General features: G+C 38.3%; 1 protein-coding gene across 1 annotated transcript in view; it reads left to right on the forward strand.

Moving 5' to 3' along the window:
* The first annotated feature begins 5,929 nt into the window (after positions 1–5,929).
* PRRG1 (proline rich and Gla domain 1) overlaps positions 5,930–20,877 on the forward strand; it is a 160,114-nt gene continuing 145,166 nt past the window's right edge. The window contains exon 1 of the mRNA XM_036840380.1: positions 5,930–6,007. The gene's annotated coding sequence lies outside the window, so the exon portion shown is untranslated. The remainder of the gene's footprint in view (positions 6,008–20,877) is intronic.

Below are 20,877 nucleotides of genomic sequence, written 5' to 3' on the forward strand. Positions count from 1 at the left end.
AAGAATGTATGACAACAAGGCCTTATTCCTTGCTCACATAACCAGTCTGTCCTGGGGAAGCTGGGTCCCTCCTCCCTAGCTCTCTTCTCTGGCCGACTTGGGCTGTGAGGGCAGCCAGCATCTGGAGGGTTGCTGTATTGTCACTATGGCACATGAAGAAAAGGTCACGAGGGACTTCCCTGGGGGTCCAGTGGTTAAGACTCCGGGCTCCCAATGCAGGGGGCCTGGGTTTGATCCCACATGCTGGGAACTAGATCCCACATGCTGCAACTAAGAGCCCGCACACATGCTGCAACTAAAGATCCCTCCTGCCGCAACGAAGATCCCATGTGCCGCGCTAAGACCTGGCACAGCCAAATAAATAAATAGATAAAATAAATATTAAAAGAAAAAAAAAGAAAAGTAAAGCTTAAAAATAGGATAAACAAAATAAAGAAAAAGGTCAGGAGGCAAATCATATACTCGCTCTTAAAGCTGCAGCCCAGAAATCAGCCACTTCTCCTCACATTCCTTTGGCTAAAAGCAAGTCAGCTGTCTATGTTTAACTTCCACAGGGTACATTTAATCTTTGAAGTAATATCCTAAAAACTATAAACATTGTAAACTATTGCTTCAAAAGAAATAATGAAAAATATTTCATATTTAACAGTACAAGTACACAAATCAACCCGAAGTGAATCATCTCAACCCCAAGTGCAAGTTATATCAAGTCAGTTTTTTCAGTCTTAACTCCCTTTTTTTTTGGCCGCACTGTGTGGCATGCGGGACCTCAGTTCTTCGACCAGGGATCAAACATGTGCCCCTGCATTGGGAGCATGCAGTCTTAACCACTGGACCACCAGGGAAGTCCTTCATGTAATATTTACATGATTAGTATACGTTTTCAAAACCGTCACCATAAGCAGAATGATACAATTTTCAGACACTTCAACTGTCTAAGAAAGAACTGCATAGAAAGATCAGTCTTGGGCTCCCCTGGTGGCGCAGTGGTTGAGAATCTGCCTGCCAATGCAGGGGACATGGATTCGAGCCCTGGTCTGGGAAGATCCCACATGCCGCGGAGCAACTGGGCCCGTGAGCCACAACTACTTAGCCTGCGCGTCTGGAGCCTGTGCTCCGCAACGGGAGAGGCCGCGATAGTGAGAGGCCCGCGCACCGCGATGAAGAGTGGCCCCCGCTCGCCGCAACTAGAGAAAGCCCTTGCGCGGAAACGAAGACCCAACACAGCCAAAAAAAAAAAAAAAAAATCAGTCTCATTTTGATTTTAGGACAATAGAGAGATAAGTGGAATTTTTCTCCCTGAGTTATTTGTATTATCCTACATTTGTAGATATATAATTCCTAAAGTGTATTTTTCTGTAATGTCTTTTGTTCCTGGTGTTCAGTGTATGCATATATGTATTCCAATTGCTTTAATTCAAAGTAACTACTTAAAATTTAACTAAGGAAATATATTTTTGAGAAAGTCTATCAAGTTTACTAGGTGGTAAGCATGGACTACAGTCGTTTTTCTTTTAAGTTAACCTTGGTAATTCCAGCTGTGTAATTCAGTGTTTGCATTTAAAGCCAACTCTGAATTATCCACAGCCATGAAATGAGAATAATAATAAACAATATCTTAAATTACTAAGTTTTGTATACTTATTTAATCCTTTCAATGCTCAGAAGGAGGTGCTATTATCCCCCCCCACCCCGCATTTTACAATTTTAGAGATTGAGGAGAGGCTAAGAGACTTAACCAGGGTCACACAGTAAGTGGCAGAGAGAGCATGCAAATCCTAGTCTCCCTGGGCACCAGAGTCGGTGCTCCTAATACCACTCTATGCTCAGGTGCTGACCAAGCCCCCCCAAAGTGAAATAAGACCATTTTGATTATCGAACTGAACCTATCCACATGGAATCCCTGAATATATAAAACAAAAACAGGATTACTTAGGGCCAGATAAAAATACATCCCAATGAGTTAAGAGTAGGTATAATTTACCCAAAAGCATAATGATCACCTACCCGCACTAGTAGGATGAGTCCAATACAATGATATCTATGTTTAAAGTATATAAGTAGGGAGTAGCAGGCTTCTGTAGGCTAAACGGATGAAGAAAACAGTTGTGCTTATAGATAAGCAGCTGAATTCTTAATATTAAAGGAAAAACAACTATTTAAAAAATTGGGTTAAACTGGTAGGTATGTCAAAGGCTTCTTTAGTAAAAGTAGAGATGAACAGCAAGGAATGTGCAATAGCTTCAACTCACCTATTAACACATGAACCTCCAGGCCTGCCGAGAGACTTAGAGTGGCCAAACGTGTCATAATAGGCTTTTAGTTTTCAACAGGATCAGGGAGAAATCCCATTTTAACTCCGATTAATTCCAACATCCTGTTAATTGAATACCTTGACAAGCTGGTTGATGAGACCGTGGACGGGAGAATGTAAGATCACTTGTTTCTTATTGTGGCTTTTCAGTTTACATTTCCTTCATAAAGAAAGGCTGATAAATTACATTGGAAAATCTATATTTGTAACCAGAAAATAAATTGCTATTACAGTAACTTTGCTGCGGTAGGTAGGCTACAGTATAAAGGGCATTTATTTTTAGGTAGGTTGCTGGTGTTCAGAAATGTTCTATTTGCAAGGCTAGCTTGGTTAGCCACTGTGCAGGAAAGAGTTAAGATAACATGCCTGAGACTGCTTTCCTAAGAATGGTCTGTTAGGAAGGTTGGACCTTGCCTGGCATCTGGGAACGTGGATTTTGGGAGGGTTCCCACCAGTCGCAGAACTGATAAGGGTGACTCACTGTGTCTAAGTGGTTTGTGCAGTGTAGTTCCTGCTGAACTCTGCTTTCCTTCTGGGGGGAATTTTGATATATGATTGACAGAGGGTACCTACGTGACCAGCCCCCAATGAAAAGCCCAAATGCTAAGTCTCTAATGGGCGTCCCAGGGCAGTAACATCACACACGTGTTGCTGCATTTTTGTTGCTGGGGGAAGAGTACGCTCTGAGTGACCCGTCATGGGAGGAATGAAACCAAGTAGGACCCTGTGGGCGCTCCCTGGTAGAAAAGCCTCTCTGTGTCCCCCGTTTCTTGTCTGTAGAAAAAGGCTTTAGCCTCCTAGACCCTTCTTGAGTTCCAAAGAGCAGACTCAAACATTTGCTAATTAGTGAAGTGAGGAAATGCAGAAACAAAGGAAAAGTAGTCAAGCAAGAAAAGTAATGACAGCTTAAGCAATAGTTCAGCAATAAAACAGAGTCTTAGTTCCTCCTCAAGAGATCCACATAATAATAATCTGATGTATACGTTTGAGTTGTTCTGCGAAAACTAAGACTCCCCACCCAGGCGGAGGATGGTGACTACACGCTGACCACAAGCAAGTAGACCTCAGACTGACTGGAACCAGAAGTTTGATGATTGATTAAGGTTACCGAAACATCACCCTGTTACCTCACCGCCAACCAATCAGAAGAAAGTCTTGCATCCTGCAGCCCTCACCCCAAATGTTGCCTTCAAAAACCCTCCCCTGAAAGCCACCAAGGAGTTCTGGTCTTTTGAGCATGAGCTGCCCATTCTCCTTGCTTGGTGTCCTGCAAATAAATGCTGTACTTTCCTTTACCACAGCTGGTGTCAGTAGACTGGCTTTGCTGCTCAGTGGGCACGCGGACCCAAATTTGGTTTAGTAACAGGAAGAGAGTAAAAGGAAGCCTGCATGTGGATTCCTCTAGATTCTGCTTGTGTCTTTTCCCCTCGTGATCTGGCTGTATATCCATACTGTATCACCGTAATAAATCTTAGCCACGTGTGCCACTATATGCTGAGTCCCGTGAGCCCTTCTAGTGAATCTCTGAATGTGGGGATGGTCTTGGAAACCTTTCAGCACAGCTACTTTCTACAGGCATTTTACATCCACAGGCTTTAGTTTGAAAAGCAGTACTAAGTACATGTGTTTCATCAGAAGGTTGTAGAAAGATGATGTCTTGCCCCTGTTCTGACCAGATAAATAAAACTCCAAATATATTTGCAATCTTTGATTTCAATACATCAGCCCGCAACAAACATTTTACACAGTAAGAAGCTCTGGAAGAGAATCAGGAAGGCAGTGAATGCACACAGCAGAAACAATAGTTCACTTTTAAAGAAAAGTAAGCAGAAATGTCATTGTTCCTTTAGCCTTGGGGCACAATTATTCTTTGTTCTGAGATTTGTGAAAAAAAGAAAAAAAAATCCAAGAAGCCATATGATGATCTCCTGTGGACTTTTAAAAATATCAGCCAAGGGAGAAAGTGGGCAGAGATAGAGGGATCATGTTATTAACAAATGTTGTCTTTTTTGTTTGTTTGTTATTTTTTAATGGTTTTTTCTTCTTTTAAAAATTTTTTGCGCCTTGTGCTTTGTGAATGTTGTCTTTTAAAATTACAATAACATTACCTTCACTACAATAACAGTATGTGTTTTATCTACTCTTCTTTTTAGGTACTGGGGGGCTGTTAAATATTTGTGAACAAAGGAAGAAAAAACATTCACACAGTATGTTTTGAAATGGAATTGAAAACAAAAGAAAAGAACAAAGCAGAGCGTTCACTGAGATCATCACATGAAAAGAAAAGATGCCTGACAGGATTAAAATGCCAATGCCTGGCATCAGGTACGATTGAAATGTCAATTTCATGATAAATATGTCATGAAGAGATCCTGTAACAGTATGAAATGTTAGAAAACGACAATGCAGTGCCATGTACATCTTCTAAGCATCACTGTAGTTTTTTTCCTCATCCTTTAAAGCAGTGTGATTTTTCAGAATGCATGAAATACAATGTTAAGACAGCATTTAACACGTTTCATATAGTTTCACAGGGTATTTCCAGAATATGAGTAATAATTTAAGAAAGATATTTCATCTATTGAGAGTATGGTTTGAAACGCTCTTCCTTTCCGCTACGATTCCTGTAACATTTATGCATCTTCAGCATCGGCCTCCCTTGTTTTCCCACTTGCCACCCACTGACTACTTTGTAATTAACTTTACTTTTTTCTCCCCAAACTGAAGATTTCTTAATGGAAGAAATGGTAAAAGACTGGCCTTAAGGGGCAATGGGTTTTGCCAGAAAGTTGCAAGAGGATAAGGTTAAACAGAAGAAAGATAGTGAGAGTAATGAATAGTTTGAGGACTAGAGATGGCATGGAGTTACTCTAATTGCAACGTGAAGCCTATTGAAATGATCTGTCGTTAAAATAGAAGTGATGTGACAAGTAACTATGTCTATCAAAGAACTTTAATCTTGTCTCAAAAAGGATTATTTTCCAATACTCTCAGTCCAGTTAGAATATGTAAATCATTTGTAACAAAGGTATTTTTATTTCTGTTACATTCCTCATGATAAAGGTGAGTAGATTTGGCTTCACAAAATTATTTCTAAGACTATAAACTCCTTTAAGGAAGGAAGTGAATCCATTATTCCTTACTTATATTTTTCTCCCCACACCCTCAGGCTCTTCTCAATGCTTACTTCATAAAGGAATTTGGAGGAAAGTGGAGGGGGTGATGGGGGCACTTTGCTCCTTTTGTTGATAGGCCGACTTGAAGAAAAATGCACCGTATAAGGGTTGTGAGTTTGGTGTTTGTTTTTAACTTTTTATTTTATACTGGGGTATAGTTGATTAACAATGTTGTGTTAGTTTCAGGTGTACAACAGAGTGATTCAGTTAATAGATATACATGTATCTGTTCTTTTTCAACATTTTTCTTCCCAATTAGGTTGTTACAAAATATTGAGCAGAGTTCCCTGTGCTACAGAGCAGGTCCTTGTTGGTTATCCATTTTAAATATAGCAGTGTGTACATGTCCAAGACCTTACTGGGGACTGTGCCCAGGAGACAGCCTCTCAGTAGTTCTGAGGGAACTGCTCTGAAGAGGAAGAGGAAGAAGCCTAGTTTATATATGATTTTTGGCTAGGGAATCTGTGCAGTCAAGCATGCATCTTGGTAAGAGATGACTGCTCTTCACAAAGAACAGGTATCTCAGGTTAATGATTTTAGTGCTTTTCTATGTATGGGTCTAACTATCTAAGGGGCTTGGTTTTTTCCAAAGCACAGACTGCCTCATCCTGTTTTTCATCCTGAATTCTTCTCAGGGTACACTGTCAGGCAGTAACGACTTAGAGCTGGGTGCTGAGCAATGCTCTTTGTTCTTCTTTGTTTACAGCTGTGTTATAAAAAATTAATTTTACTTTGTAATTCGTAATGGAGAGGTGGACTGCAACTCTGTCTGATTTCAGTTCTAGAATTTCCACTGGGTTCTATTTATAGTTCGTACTTCTTTGCTGAGAGTCCCTGTCTGTATATTCATTGTGAGGGTATTTTTATTTACTTCCCTGAGCATAATGAAAATAGCTCCTTTAATATCCTTGCCTAATAATTTGGACAGCTGAGTCATCGCAGGATTGATCTCTGTTGATTATCTGTTCTCCTAAAAATTGGGCCACGTTCTCCTGTTTTGTTGTGTAATTTTGGATTTTACCCTGGATATTGTGAATGTTATATCATGGAGTCTCTGGATTCTGCTATAGTCTCCTGAAGAGTTGATTTTGATATTTTGCTTGTTTGTTTGTTTTTAAGTCGGGTATGTCATTTGGTTGGTTTCAGACTTCATGGTCTGAATCTCCTGAGGTGGCAACATCTCAGATTTCAGCTCTCTTAGATTTAGCTGTGTTAATTTGAGCCTACCTTAGCACCTGTGCAGTTCAGGGGTCAGCCGCAGAACTGAGCAAAATTTGTAGAGAGAAATCGATGCACCGCCCCCCCTTGTCTCCTTTATTTTTTATTTTATTTTTTTAAACATCTTTATTGGAGTATAATTGCTTTACAATGGTGTGCCAGTTTCTGCTTTATAACAAAGTGAATCAGTTATACATATACATATGTTCCCATATCTCTTCCCTCTTGCATCTCCCTCCGTCCCACCCTCCCTATCCCACCCCTCTAGGTGGTCACAAAGCACGGAGCTGATCTCCCTGTGCCATGCGGTTGCTTCCCACTAGCTATCCATTTTACGTTTGGTAGTGTATATATGTCCATGCCACTCTCTCACTTTGTCACAGCTTACCCTTCCCCCTCCCCATATCCTCAGGTCCATTCTCTAGCAGGTCTGTGTCTTTATTCCCGTCTTGCCACTAGGTTCTTCATGACCTTTTTTTTTTTCCCCCCTTAGATTCCATATATATGTGTTAGCATACTGTATTTGTTTTTCTCTTTCTGACTTACTTCACTCTGTATAACAGACTCCAACTCCATCCACCTCACTACAAATAACTCAATTTCGTTTCTTTTTCTCCTTTACATTGTCACTCCCTTGCTTTCCAGTGGCTGTGGTTGCCCTGGATTCTATCCTCTATTTCTTCAGGCCAGAAATTCTGCAGATTTTCTGAGTTTTAGCCACTCCAGGTAGAGATATCTTTGTTTTTTCCTCAGTCTAATGGATGGAAAACTGGTACTGTGCTCTGTTCCTTCTTCCGAGTTTCGAATTCCCTCCAAGATCTACTGTTTTTGTTTATTCTCCTATGCCTCCCAGTCACTGTTTGTCTTATATTATTTTTGGTATTTTTTTTCCAGCATCTTAAATTGTTTCCTGTGGCAGGGTTGGATCTAGTAGAGCTACTCAGCTGTACTAATAGCAAAACTGATAGCTCTATGTGATTTCAAATATGACAACTATAAAATGAACTTTGTGACTGTAAAAGTTTCTATGGTGTTTTTGCTAGTGGGATATTATAATAAAAATAGTCGGCCTAGCTTTTAAAAGTGGGCCTACCAAATATAACTTTTCTATAAGCTATTTAAATATTTTAAAAAGAGAATTTTCAAAAGAAAGTAAAATAAAACTAAGAAGTAAATAGAACAATAATTACTTGGAAATTCATATTGTAAATTAAGGATATTGAAGGAAGAATAAGTGGCATAACAGAAGACATAAGGTGAGAAGTAAACACAAAGGCTGTGACCTTGATTCTAAGTCATTATAGATAAAGACATTGGACTACAGTACAGGTTTTCTCCCTCAAAGTCTGATGTGGGTTGGCAGGGGCTCTCGTCCATTTAGTGACTCAGGGATCCGGGTTCCCACCATCTTGTAATGTTGCCATGTAAACACGTGGCTTGCATGACCTCTGCTATAGGGAGAGAAAGAGCCAGAGAGTCGCTTGCACACAGGCTTTTTATAGCCGGACTTGGAAATGGCGTGCCATTTTTGTCTCCATTCCATTGGCAAGAACTCAGTGAAATGCTCCCCATCCATCTGCAAGGGAGGTTGGGAATGTTGTCTTTCTGTGTGTCCAAGAAGAGGAAATGGTACGGTGAACACATGGCACCGTATGTGCGACGCTCTCCTTTTAATCGAGGCTACAAGGGGGAAAAAAGAGATATGGTTTTTAGTCCACATTTCTCTTCTTAATGGGCAAGAGAGTTGCTACTTCTTGCATATTACAAGAATACTGATAGGATCAAGATTACCTCAGAAAAGTATTTATGCAGTTGATCCAAAAGGAGCAAAGGGGCCCACTTACAGTAAAGAGTGATATCTTTAGTTATAGACAGACTGGTATTTGCGTGCGGGGGCGGTGTTTTAGAAGATGTTCTTTCTGCTCCCTCTTCTCAGTAGTTTTAGCAACCTGCTCTATATTATAAGGGCAATACGGAGTCTGTAGTTCTTGTACGATAAGAGATATAGGATATGTAGCTTTTATATACAAGAAGGTAGTCTACAGCCTATATGGAGGGTAGGAGCACTGGGAGCTTGCCACTGAGGGTTGGTGCAGCTGGGGCTACCCTCATGCTGATTGTCCTTCAACCCCAGGGAGGCCGGTGGGCTGGGCTTTGACCTTTCTCTCGTGGGGCTCTCTGCCCTGACATGTGGGAGTGGCCTACATGTAATCCATTCAGGAATCCCAAAGCTTGAAAAGTTCTCCATTGATTACTGATTGTCCCTTCAAAAGTATTCCCTATGTCAGATTTGGGACTTACTGTGCATGGTTTGTTTTATTGTTACAGTTGGGTTTTAATTTTTTTTTTTTTAACTTAGACTATCTTAGCTGATCTTTCATAGTTTCTCTGGTGGGGTTCTTTGTATTATTGTAACGAACTTTAACCTCTTTCCTCAGTTTTACTGAGTAAATGTTTGACACAGTTTTTTTTAGCTCCTTTCATACCTATATACAGAGAGGGAGAGAAGTGGAGCGAGGAGCCAAAAGATATAGGAATAGATGGCAATTTCTGTATACGATACAGGATTTCTGTGCAGAAATGATCAAAAACTATTTTCTGAAAGAGCCAATATCTCTGTCACAATCATTTCATGAAGAAATTATTTTATTATTTTAATACAGTACATAATATTTTCTGGAATTTATAATATATATTATAATAATATATTTCTAGAATTATAATACATTAATATATTATTGTATATTAGTATATTATATATCATATTTTCTAGAATTTATACAACATAAAGTATACGGAAAATGCCCCAAAAGATCAGAAAGAAAAACGCTGCTCAGCCCCATCATTCAGTCACTGTTTACAATTTAGAAAATGCACGCACTGAAAACTTGATGATATTTGTAAGGAGATAGAGGGCAAACCCGTTACAAAATCATGAACAGCTGGTTAGCTGAGGAGGCAGTCTGTAGACATGGAGAGAATGGAAGATTTGAGGCAGTGATATTAGAAGAGCATGAAGCAACTAAATGAATGAAGAGGCGTCAGAGAGGAAAAATTTTTCCTCTACCCTTCTGAGTTCTTCTGGCTGGTCTAAGAATTAATCTGACATGAGACAGATTAGCAGCAGAAAGTCAAACAAAAATTGAGTAACATGTAGACATGGGAGAGACCCAGGAAAATTGAGTAACTTGCCGACATGTCTGAAGCCCTCACCTTAACTACCATCTTCAGCTAAAGACAAAAGAGGATGTTGCGGGCAGTGGTTTGGAACTTCAACGGGGAGGAAGGCAATTCACACAGGGATGGAAAAGCAAATGTTTGCTAAACAAATGTTTGCTGGGCCTTGCAGAGATGATGCAGAAACAGAGTGGACCCTGATCTCTAGGCCCTGCTGAGTTTCCCCACTACATCTAGCCTGTGTTCTTTAGATATCTCTAGTGATAGCTCTATTCTGGGAACAGGACTTCTGTCTAAATTCTTCTAGGCAGTGAGGTGGAAGGTCAAAGATTCTTCCTGAGTCTTTTGGGCCTTGATGGTTTTCAGCTTGAAATAATCCGCATGTCAAAGAGACACATTTTGGTGTGGGGAATTTTGTTCCCCTATAGAGTAAAAGTGTTAAAAAGGTATAGTGTTAATATTTTTAAGGGAAAGAAAGCAAGTGATAAGCCATAAGCAGAAATCTCTTAGATCAAGAAAAATCCCAAATGCTAGTTCCCTGATAGAAAAAAAAGCTAGAGATAGCTCATGAGCCCCCAATGTAGAAAAACTAATGTCACCCCAAAGACTGATAACATTAGCCCTAAAAGCCCTGTGGGACTTCAGAGTAGCCAAAATGCTCCAGAAATAAACAGGATGAGGTGAAACTAATTAATCTAATGTATGGCCCACGGTGGGAAAGAGCAATCTGGCAACTTCCTCACTGGATGCAAGAAAAATAAATTATTCTGTTTATATTTATTTTGGTTATATATTTTATATGTAAGTCTAGCATCTTTTTTCAAGTAAGTACTGCCCTTCCATTTAGGACTGATAACAGAGAAAATCAAGCTGGGGCTTTATTTCTTATTGAGTTCAAAACTGAACAAGAAATGACTATAAAAGCTCAAGAACTTACAGTATAGACTCATGAAATAAGTTACAGAGGCGTGTAACTGAGAAAAGGAAGGGGAGAAGAGTGAGAAGAAGATAAGAGCAAGGAGGGAAAGAGGGAAGGCAGAAGAGAGGGAGGATTTTTTTCTTAAGTTTTAAATAGATTTTGTTTTTAAAAGAAATGAGCCACATACGCTACAAGTTCTCGAGTTCAATCTGAGACTCTCCGTTACCAAAATTCTTAAATTGCTTTTAAAAGTTAAATTAGCTGTTTAATTCTTCACAGTTTAGGCGTTCTAGGCATCCCTGTTGAGAACATTGACCTGATTAGTTTTTCAGTTTACTTTTGGAAATTAGTTCTTTAGTCTGTAATTAAGCCACGTGTCGTAGACTGAATAAAGAACCCCAAAGATATTCACATCGCAATCCCTGGAACCCGTGAACATATGACCTAACATAGTGAAAGGGTCTTCGCAGATGTGATTACTTTCAGGACCTTGAGGAGGGGACATGAGCCTGCGTTATTTAAGTGGGGCCTTAAATGTGATCGCAAGGGTTCTTACGGGGGAGAGGCGGCGGGAGGTGTGGCAACAGAAGAGGGAATGCAACAATGGAAGCAAAAGGTTGGAGTGATGTGAGGAAGGGGATGAAAGGGACCACTAGCCAAGTGATACAGGAGACTTCTGAAGATTGGAGAAGGCAAGGAGACAAATTCTCCCCTGAAGTCTCCAGAAAGAACACACCCTTGCCAACACCTTGATTTTAGACTTTTGCAGATTTTAGACATTTCTGATCTCCAGAACTATAAGAAAATAAGTATATGTTGTTTTCAGTCAGTAAATTGTGGTACTTTGTTACAGCAACAATAGGAAACTAATATAGCAAGCTGGTTTGAATGGATCTGAAAGTAAAAAACAAAACAAAAAAAAACAAGGCTCTATATAATGTATATATATGTGTGTGTGCGTGTATACATGCATATATATGTTCATATTCATATATACATATATAAACTTACATATTAAAAAGCTATTGATATATATCCATATATAAAAGGCTATTCATATATATACACACACACACACACACACACCCACACATATATGTATGGAATCAAGTATCTGACATGTTAGACTTTTAATAAAAATGGAAAATACATGTTAGACTTTTAATAAAAATGGAAAATACAACACATTCCTCTGGAATCATGTGAAGGTGATGTGCATAATCACTGTACCACTTTTACTACACTTCATCTCAGCCAAACAACCGAGAAGCAATTACTATACTGCTTGTGACTGTAGTGAAGCACAGATGAGATTTAAATATGGCAGAAACTCTCTTCACTGACCTCCTCCCGAAGGAGTTGTGGATGAATTGATGACCATTTTAACTGTAAAACATACTAACCCACGTCCACAGCACAATGAATACTCTTGGGCAATAATACTCATGCCTACTTCTATCCCACCAGTTAAGTGGTCTGCTCTTCGTTGGGTTTGTTCCCAAACCTATTTATTTCAAGTACACATCCGTAACTTGATCCCAAATATTGTAATTCTGTATGTACAATTTAAATTCCAGAATTTGACTAAACACTTCATAAAACGGATGAAATATAAATTGGAATTCATGAAATTCCAATTGTTGTTTTCATGAAAGTACTTTGGAAAGATTTAATGCAGATGAAGAGCTCATAAAATTGCTGTTAAAATATGCATGGGGGAGACAACTTAAAAGTTTTGGATAAAAATCATAAAAGTCTAGGATTCTGTACTTAGACTGCTTCACAAATGCCTTTAGTTTCTTAAAAGCTCTTCTCTAAGGACACCCAGAAGTGGAAATTAGAGACGATGTTGTGCTGGTTAAGAGTGTAAACTTGGAAGACAGACAACATGTGTTTTAATCTCATCTCTACCATTTACTGACTGCGTAATCTTAGGCAAGTTTCTTAACCTCAAATGTAAAATGAGGATGATAATAATTGCTACCTCAGAAAGATACTGGGAGGACTAAAAGTACATGACACGTTGTAAGTGCTCAAATGTTATTATTAATACTGTTACTGCTACTATGTATATGGTCTATTCAAGAATGACTACGGGGACCATCTATTGATGGAGCCATACTCAAAGAAGACCCCTGGGCTTTAAGTCAAAAGACTGATAAATAAATGTACATATAGCTGTATGTTAAAACGAAGTTTTCAGTTCTCCACTTTAGCCAGCTTTGCCAATTACCAAACCAATTCCAATCCTAATTGCTTTTGATGAGGGAATTCTCCTACAAGTTGGTTTATTTGTCTGCAAATTATTAGCTTAAAAACACAAAAATAAGACCCAAATCCTATGAAAATACAAAGCTCCCATGACAGGTACGTATCACTTCACTCAACCCTTCCTTCCATAGTTTTTTAAAGATTCAGAGTTTAAAACAGTAAAGCCGTGTGCCTGTGGCCCGTGGCATCCTGTACCAGTCCGGCTCCACCCTTCTGTCCCTATGCAACATTCATCTTATAAAACAAGGGCCAAGGTCTTTCCAAGCTGAGGTTGCCTTCTGTAGCTGGTGCAGGATTCCCGTTGCACCTTGCTTTCGAACATTTCAATGTTGCATCTCTCTTGTTACCTTACCTTAACAAAAATCATATTGAAGTAAATGGTGTCAGAACCATCCTGAGACCTAGCCTGTTGTATTGCCCTAGGTCACCCAGAGGGGTCTACCCACGAGAAATGAGGGGAATTAATCACTACCTCCCGACAAAATAAACAGAATTTCCTTTTTCTCATTCAGGATCATAGTAATAACTACTTCTGGTTAGACTATAAAGGGCTCAAGTGAAGAGGGCAATGGAATCCCAGGTTGCTTCTGATAGAATCATCTCAGTGTTTTAGTAATTAGCAATTGGGCTTTTCTCAAATGTCTTATATGGAAAATTTGTAATTATTTGGGGGAAAAATGTTCCCTATTTTGGGGGTCAGATTGGGAAAAGATACCCCAAAGTCTACAGCTATTGATCCAAAGGGAAGACAAATAAGAAGGAAGCAAATATCATTCAGTAATATTTATTAAGGTAGGGCTCTGTTGGGCTTCTTCCCAAAGGTAAAAAGAGACTCGGCCCCTCTTCTCCCGGTGATAATAGATTTAAGAAAATCAACTCAGATTGTGGTGAATTAAAAGACGTATTAGAGCTGAAGACAAAATGGCCAACAAACACTCAGACCAAACAGAGAGCAAATACAGAATCACTGGATTTTTCTGTCTGAAAGCTGGATATATGTTTGACTATAGGGTTTCAGAATTCAATCAAACGTCTTAGATTAAGAATCGTAACTTTTCGCCTTAAAAGGGGTACTCATGATTTAGAGGCAAGAGCACAAAATGAGGTTTCAGAAGACCTGAATTCTAGTCCCAACTCCATTCTGTATTTAGGTGAAGACACTTAACCTCTCAGAGCTGAGTGAATTAAGATCAGACACTTATTGGATTCTGGTCTAGTCCTTGACCCTTAGCAGCCATGACCTTGGGCACAGGGCTTAACCTTCCCTAGCCTTGGATGGGCTATTTGCAAAACAGGGATAATAATAGAACTACACTGTAGTCGGTAGAAGTGATGATTACATGGAATAAACATACGTAAAGAGCATAGCACTGTGGCCAGCATAAAAGTGCTCAACAAATATTAGCTGGGATTTACTTATTCACTTGTCTGGGAGGTGGTTAGAGAGACTGGCAGGAAGGAATGAGTGTCAGAATCGGGGGCGTTAGCTCATTGAAAGGGAGCTATTTTTTTTTCTTAATTATTTACAATTTTTCAGCCTCTAAAGAAACGCTGGTACCCTAAGGCATAGTCCTGGGTGACCACACCCTAGTCAAATCTCTCATAACAGATCTTGCTCTTTTGCATGAAGATCCAGGGTCTGTGAATGCCTTCTGTGCAGTACTCATTCTGTTTAACCAGAAACTAGACAATTAGCCTGGGGAATAAAAGAGTATGCAGAAGTACAATTTATATTTATAGTAATTATTTTAGCTCTTATTCCAGTATTGACAATGCCATATTAATAGTATCCTTTTCCAACAATTGAGAACTGTTTAGCCACCAAAAAGATGATCCAAATTTAATGCACTTAGGGCTTAGAGAGCGCCTGTTTGGGACCTCCAGGAAGTCAACTCTGAGACAATCAGGATTAAAAGAGGTTTGGGGGAAGGATGGAGAAGTAACATCTCTGAAAGGCAAATGGCGGGGGAAGGCTTGGGCAGAGAAAACCTTGATCCTGAGATGCTGATTTGACACTTCTGAAAGGAAAGCGAGGAGCTTCAGACCAAAATGCAGATGTGATCGGGTTTCAGCCAACCCAAGAGGGAGCTCCAGAACGAAGATTGCTCCTGAGAGGAGCCCCACGTTGGGCAGGAAGGGCCAGGTACCAGTGACCCACCATGCTCATTCACATGGTGGGGATTGCCCATCAAGCATGCGTAGCCTCTGCCCCCACCTCCAAAGTTGAGGCGCATCCTGAAGGTGATACAGCTGGAGGCTGCCCGCTAAGCCAGCTGTTTGTAGCTGAGCAACAGTTTTCTTTCTTGAAGGAAGATCTGAGAGGCATACCTGAATGGCTGCCAAAGAGAGTTCCCATAATATACACACCCTCAATATATTTTATTAGAATACAAATTTTCCCTATTTTTATACCTTACATCATTTCATGTTTTGTAACTTAAACCTTTATATTTTTTCTCGAAAAATTTTTACCAAATTCTTGAGTAGTTAAATTGAAATAGCAAATTACAAATTATAGTAAAGGACTTTAAAATATATATTTAAAAATTGATTTATTTTATTTTTAGAGGCAACTAAGTGCATATTCATTCCTGTGTTCCCAAGTATACCGATAAAGTTGGCATTTAAAATGCTGAGGTACCTAACCCTAAAATTCCATTTATATTTTGTATTGAATTAAAATTTATACTTTTGAAGTCATATTTTTGATATTGCAAGCACATGTTAGATGCAAAAACAGCATTCTCTTTTAGTCTTCAGGTTCTTTGAGGATAGGCATTGTATCCATATTGCCAAGTATTTTCCAGGAGGTTCTGTAGCTCAATTATAATGAACAGAGAATCACCTCACTTCTTGACTGTGATGAAGGATTATTTAAAATAGACCTTTAACATTAGTGAGATATATAAAACATTCATTGAGGATGAAATATGTTTTTTACGTAACCTTACCTTTTACTGAATTCAGGAGGATGATGGACTATGCTTTTGGATTACTCTGTGGTATAATGAAAGTTGTAAACAAAATGAGCCATGGACATTAGAAATGAAAAGCCGTACTCTCTCCATCATGACAGTAAACCAGAGGATATTCTTTCATATATATTTTTACAGACATGTATGGACAGACAGATTGAATTCTGTAGATATACGTTGGAATTTCCAATGTACTTTAAGACCTTTTAAAAAATGTGAATATTGGCTCCCTGGATTATCTAAAGATTTAAATAAGTTAACCTGTACATATATGGCAGTCATAATTATTATGTAACTAACTTTTGTATTCTGCAGCCAAAAGAAATTCCTGTATTCTGATGAGACTCAGTAAATATGGATAGAAAAAAATGTTTATTTATTTAACATCTCCTAATTATATCACATTTTGCTGAGTATTTTTCCAATATTTTACTATAAAAATTTTCAATGATACAGAAAAGTGGGAAGGATTGTACAGTGAACACTCACCAAATAGATTCTACAAATAACATTTAACTTTACTTGCGTTTATCTGTCCATCTATCCAGTACTTCGTCCTTGCATCAGTCCAAATGATTTTCAACACATTTGAAAGTAGATCGTACACGTCAGTATATTCCCCCTAAAATACATTAGAATTCATTAGAGTTTAATATTTGGTTGTATTTTTTTCTTTCGAGGTAAAATTTCGATACAATGTAATGCAAATGCCTTGAGTGTGCCATTCAGTGAGGTCCCACAGATGCACAGATCTGTGCACCCAGAATACAGAAGGTTAATATCATCCCATAAAGTTTTCTCATGCCCGCGTACCACTTCCCAGTCAATCTCCCAACACCCCACAGGGAAATACCGTTGTCTTTTTTTTCCACCATAGATGAGTTTTGCCTGCTCTAGAAATTCATGTCAATGGTATCATACACATTCTTTCTTTTCTTTTCTTTTCTTTTTTTTTGGTTTGGTTTTGTACTTTTTAAATTAATTTTTATTGGCGTATAGTTGATTTACAATGTTGTGTTGGTTTCTGCTGTACAGCAAAGTGAATCAGTTATACATATACATGTGTTCACTCTTTTTTTAGATTTTATTCCCCTATAGGTCATTGCAGAGTATTGAGTAGAGTTCCCTGTGCTATACAATAGGTTCTTATTAGTTTTCTATTTTATATATAGTAGTGTATATATGTCAATCCCAGTCTCCCAACTGATCCACCCCCCCCTTCCCCCTTGGTAACCATAAGTTTGTTTTCTACATCTGTGACTACTTCTGTTTTGTAAATGGGTACGTTTGTACCGTGTTTTTAGATTCCACATGTAAGCAATATCATATGATATTTGTCTTTCTCTGTCTGACTTACTTCACTCAGTATGATAATCTCCAGGTCCATCCATGTTGCTGCAAATGACATTATTTCATTCTTTTTAATGGCTGAGTAATATTCCATTGTATATATGTACCACATCTTCTTTATCCATTCATCTGTCGATGGACATTTAGCTTGCTTCCATGTCTTGGCTATTGTAAACAGTGCTGCAATGAAAATTGGTGTGCATGTATCCTTTCAAACCATGTTTTTCTCTGGATATATGCCCAGGAGTGGGATTACTGGATCATATGGTAGCTCTATTTTTAGTTTTGTTTTTTTTTAACACCTTTATTGGAGTATAATTGCTTTACAATGGTGTGTTAGTTTCTGCTTTATAACAAAGTGAATCAGCTATACATATACATGTATCCCCATATCTCTTCCCTCTTGCGTCTCCCTCCCTCCCACCCTCCCTATCCCACCCCTCTAGGTGGTCACAAAGCACCGAGCTGATCTCCCTGTGCTATGGGGCTGCTTCCCACTAGCTATCGGTTTTACATTTGGTAGTGTATATATGTCCATGCCACTCTCTCACTTTGTCCCAGCTTAGCCTTCCCCCTCCCTATGTCCTCAAGTCCATTCTCTAGTAAGTCTGCATCTTTAGTCCCGTCTTGCCCCTAGATTCTTCATGACCTTTTTTTTTTGTTAGATTCCATATATATATGTTAGCATACAGTATTTTTCTCTTTCTGATTTACTTCACTCTGTATGACAGATTCTAGGTCCATCCATCTCACTACAAATAACTCAATTTCGTTTCTTTTTATGGCTGAGTAATATTCCATTATATATATGTGCCACATCTTCTTTATCCATTCATCTGTTGATGGACACTTAGGTTGCTTCCATGTCCTGGCTATTGTAAATAGTGCTGCAATGAACATTGTGGTACATGACTCTTTTTGAATTATGGTTTTCTCAGGGTATATGCCCAGTAGTGGGATTGCTGGGTCATATGGTAGTTCTATTTTTAGTTTTTTAAGGAACCTCCATGCTGTTCTCCATAGTGGCTGTATCAATTTACATTCCCACCAACAGTGCAAGAGGGTTCCCTTTTCTCCACACCCTCTCCAGCATTTATTGTTTGTAGATTTTTTGATGATGGCCATTCTGACCTGTGTGAGGAGATACCTCATTGTAGTTTTGATTTGCATTTCTCTAATGATTAATGATGTTGAGCATCTTTTCATGTGTTTGTTGGCCATCTGTATGTCTTCCTTGGAGAAATGTCTATTTAGGTCTTCTGCCCATTTTTTGATTGGGTTGTTTGTTTTTTTGATAATGAGCTGCATGAGCTGTTTGTATATTTTGGAGATTAATCCCTTGTTGGTCACATCGTTTGCAAATATTTTCTCCCATTCTGTGGGTTGTGTTTTCATTTTGTTCCTACATACTCTTTCATGTAAGGGTTTCTTCACTCAGCACTTTTTTTTAGATTCATCCACATTGTTACTTGTTTCAGTAGTTCATTTCTTTTTATTTTTATTTTGCTGAGTTATACCTCATTGTGTGAAAATCTCAGTTTGTTTATCCATTGTCTTACTGATGGGCAACTCTGTTTCCAATTTCAGACTACTGTAAATAAAGCTGTTAAGAACCTTTTCATACTAGTCTTTTTTGTACACATTTGTTATCATTTCTCTTGAGTAAATATTGATGAGGGGAATTGTTTGGTTATAGAGTAGGCATATGTCTAATTTTAGAAGAAACTGCCAGATCTTTCTCCAAAGTAGTTGTATGGTGTTTCACTCCCAGCAACAATGTATGAATGTTCTGATGGCTCCATATCTTCACTAACATTTGGTGGTGTTGATCTTTTCAATTTTAGCTAAACTGGTGGGTATGTTTTGTGAGCTAATTGTGGTTTTATTTTGCATTTCCCTGATGACTGATGATGTTGGGCACATTGTCATGTGCTCATTGACCATTCGTATCTCTTCCTTTGTGAGACTTGTACTCAACTTTTTTGTTCATTTTTAAATTGCTTTTTTCTTTTTATTATTGAGTTTCAGAAATTCTGTTTGTATATTGATGCCAGTATTTTGTGAGATACATGTTATGCAGAGTTTTCTCCCAGTCTGAAGGTTTTTCATTAATTTTCTAAATGATATCATTTGCTGAACAAAAGTTTTAAATTTTCATGAAGTCTAATTCATCATTATTTTCGTTTATGGTTATTGCTTTCTTTGTTCTGTCTTAGAAATCTTTGCCTACCTCCAAGTCACAAAAATATTCTGTTTCCACATAAATGATTTATTTTATTTTATTTTACTTTATTTTTTAAAATTAATTAATTAATTAATTTTTGGCTGCATTGGGTCTTCATTGCTGCGCACAGGCTTTCTCTAGTTGCGGCGAGCAGGGGCTACTCTTCGTTGTGGTGCGCGGGCTTCTTATTGCGGTGGCTTCTCTTGTTGCGGAGCACAGGCTCTAGGTGCGTGGGCTTCAGTAGTAGTGGCTTGCGGGCTCTAGAGCGAAGGCTCAGTAGTTATGGTGCACGGGCTTAGTTGCTCCACGGCATGTGGGATCTTCCTGGACCAGGGCTCAAACCCGTGTCCCCTGCATTGGCAGGTGGATTCTTAACCACTGTGCCACCAGGGAAGTCCCCCACATAAAAGATTTATAGTTTTACTTTGTACATTTAGGTCTATGTTCTATCTCAAATTAAGTTTTTATTGTGCGAGGTAGGAATCAAGTTTCAATTTTTTTGCATATGGGTACCCGTTATTCCAGCATTATTCATGGAAAAGGCTCTCCTGTCCCTAACAGATTGCCTTGGCTACTTTGTCAGAAATCAAATGACCATATAAGTGGGACACTTATGGGCTCTCTATTTAATCTATTAATATTTCTATTGGTCTGTATGCCAGGCTGTCTATGACGTTATAGTAGGTCTTAAAAGTCAGTTATTGTAAGTCCTCTAAGTTTGTTTTTCTTTTTCAAAATTGCTTTGGATAATTTGGATTCTTCCTTTACATTCCTATATGGCTTTATTTTCCTATATGCCTTTTATAATCAGTGTGATTATATTTTAGGTCTGCTGGGATTATGATTGGGAATGTGATGAGTCTAAAATCAAAACTGGGAGAAATATATCTTAACATTGAGTTTTCCAATACATTAGCATGGTGTATCTTTCCATTTAGTTAGGTCTTTCTGAATTTCTATCAGCAGTTTTTTATAATTAATAATAAAGAGGTCTTGCATATCCTTTGTGAAATTTATTCCTAACCACTTTATAGTTTCTGATGTTATCATAAATTAAACTGTTTCCAATTTTATTTTCTAATTGTGTGCTAGCATATAAAACATGATTGACTTTTATATTATTTTATTTCCAAATATATGGATTTTGTCTAAATATCTCTTATACTTATTTCTTTTTTTAATGTTTTGATAATTTTATTTTTTATTATTTTTAATTAATTAATTTATTTATTTGGCTGTGCCAGGTCTTAGTT

The sequence above is a fragment of the Balaenoptera musculus genome, chromosome X, assembly GCF_009873245.2.
Source record: "Balaenoptera musculus isolate JJ_BM4_2016_0621 chromosome X, mBalMus1.pri.v3, whole genome shotgun sequence".
NCBI lineage: Eukaryota > Metazoa > Chordata > Mammalia > Artiodactyla > Balaenopteridae > Balaenoptera > Balaenoptera musculus.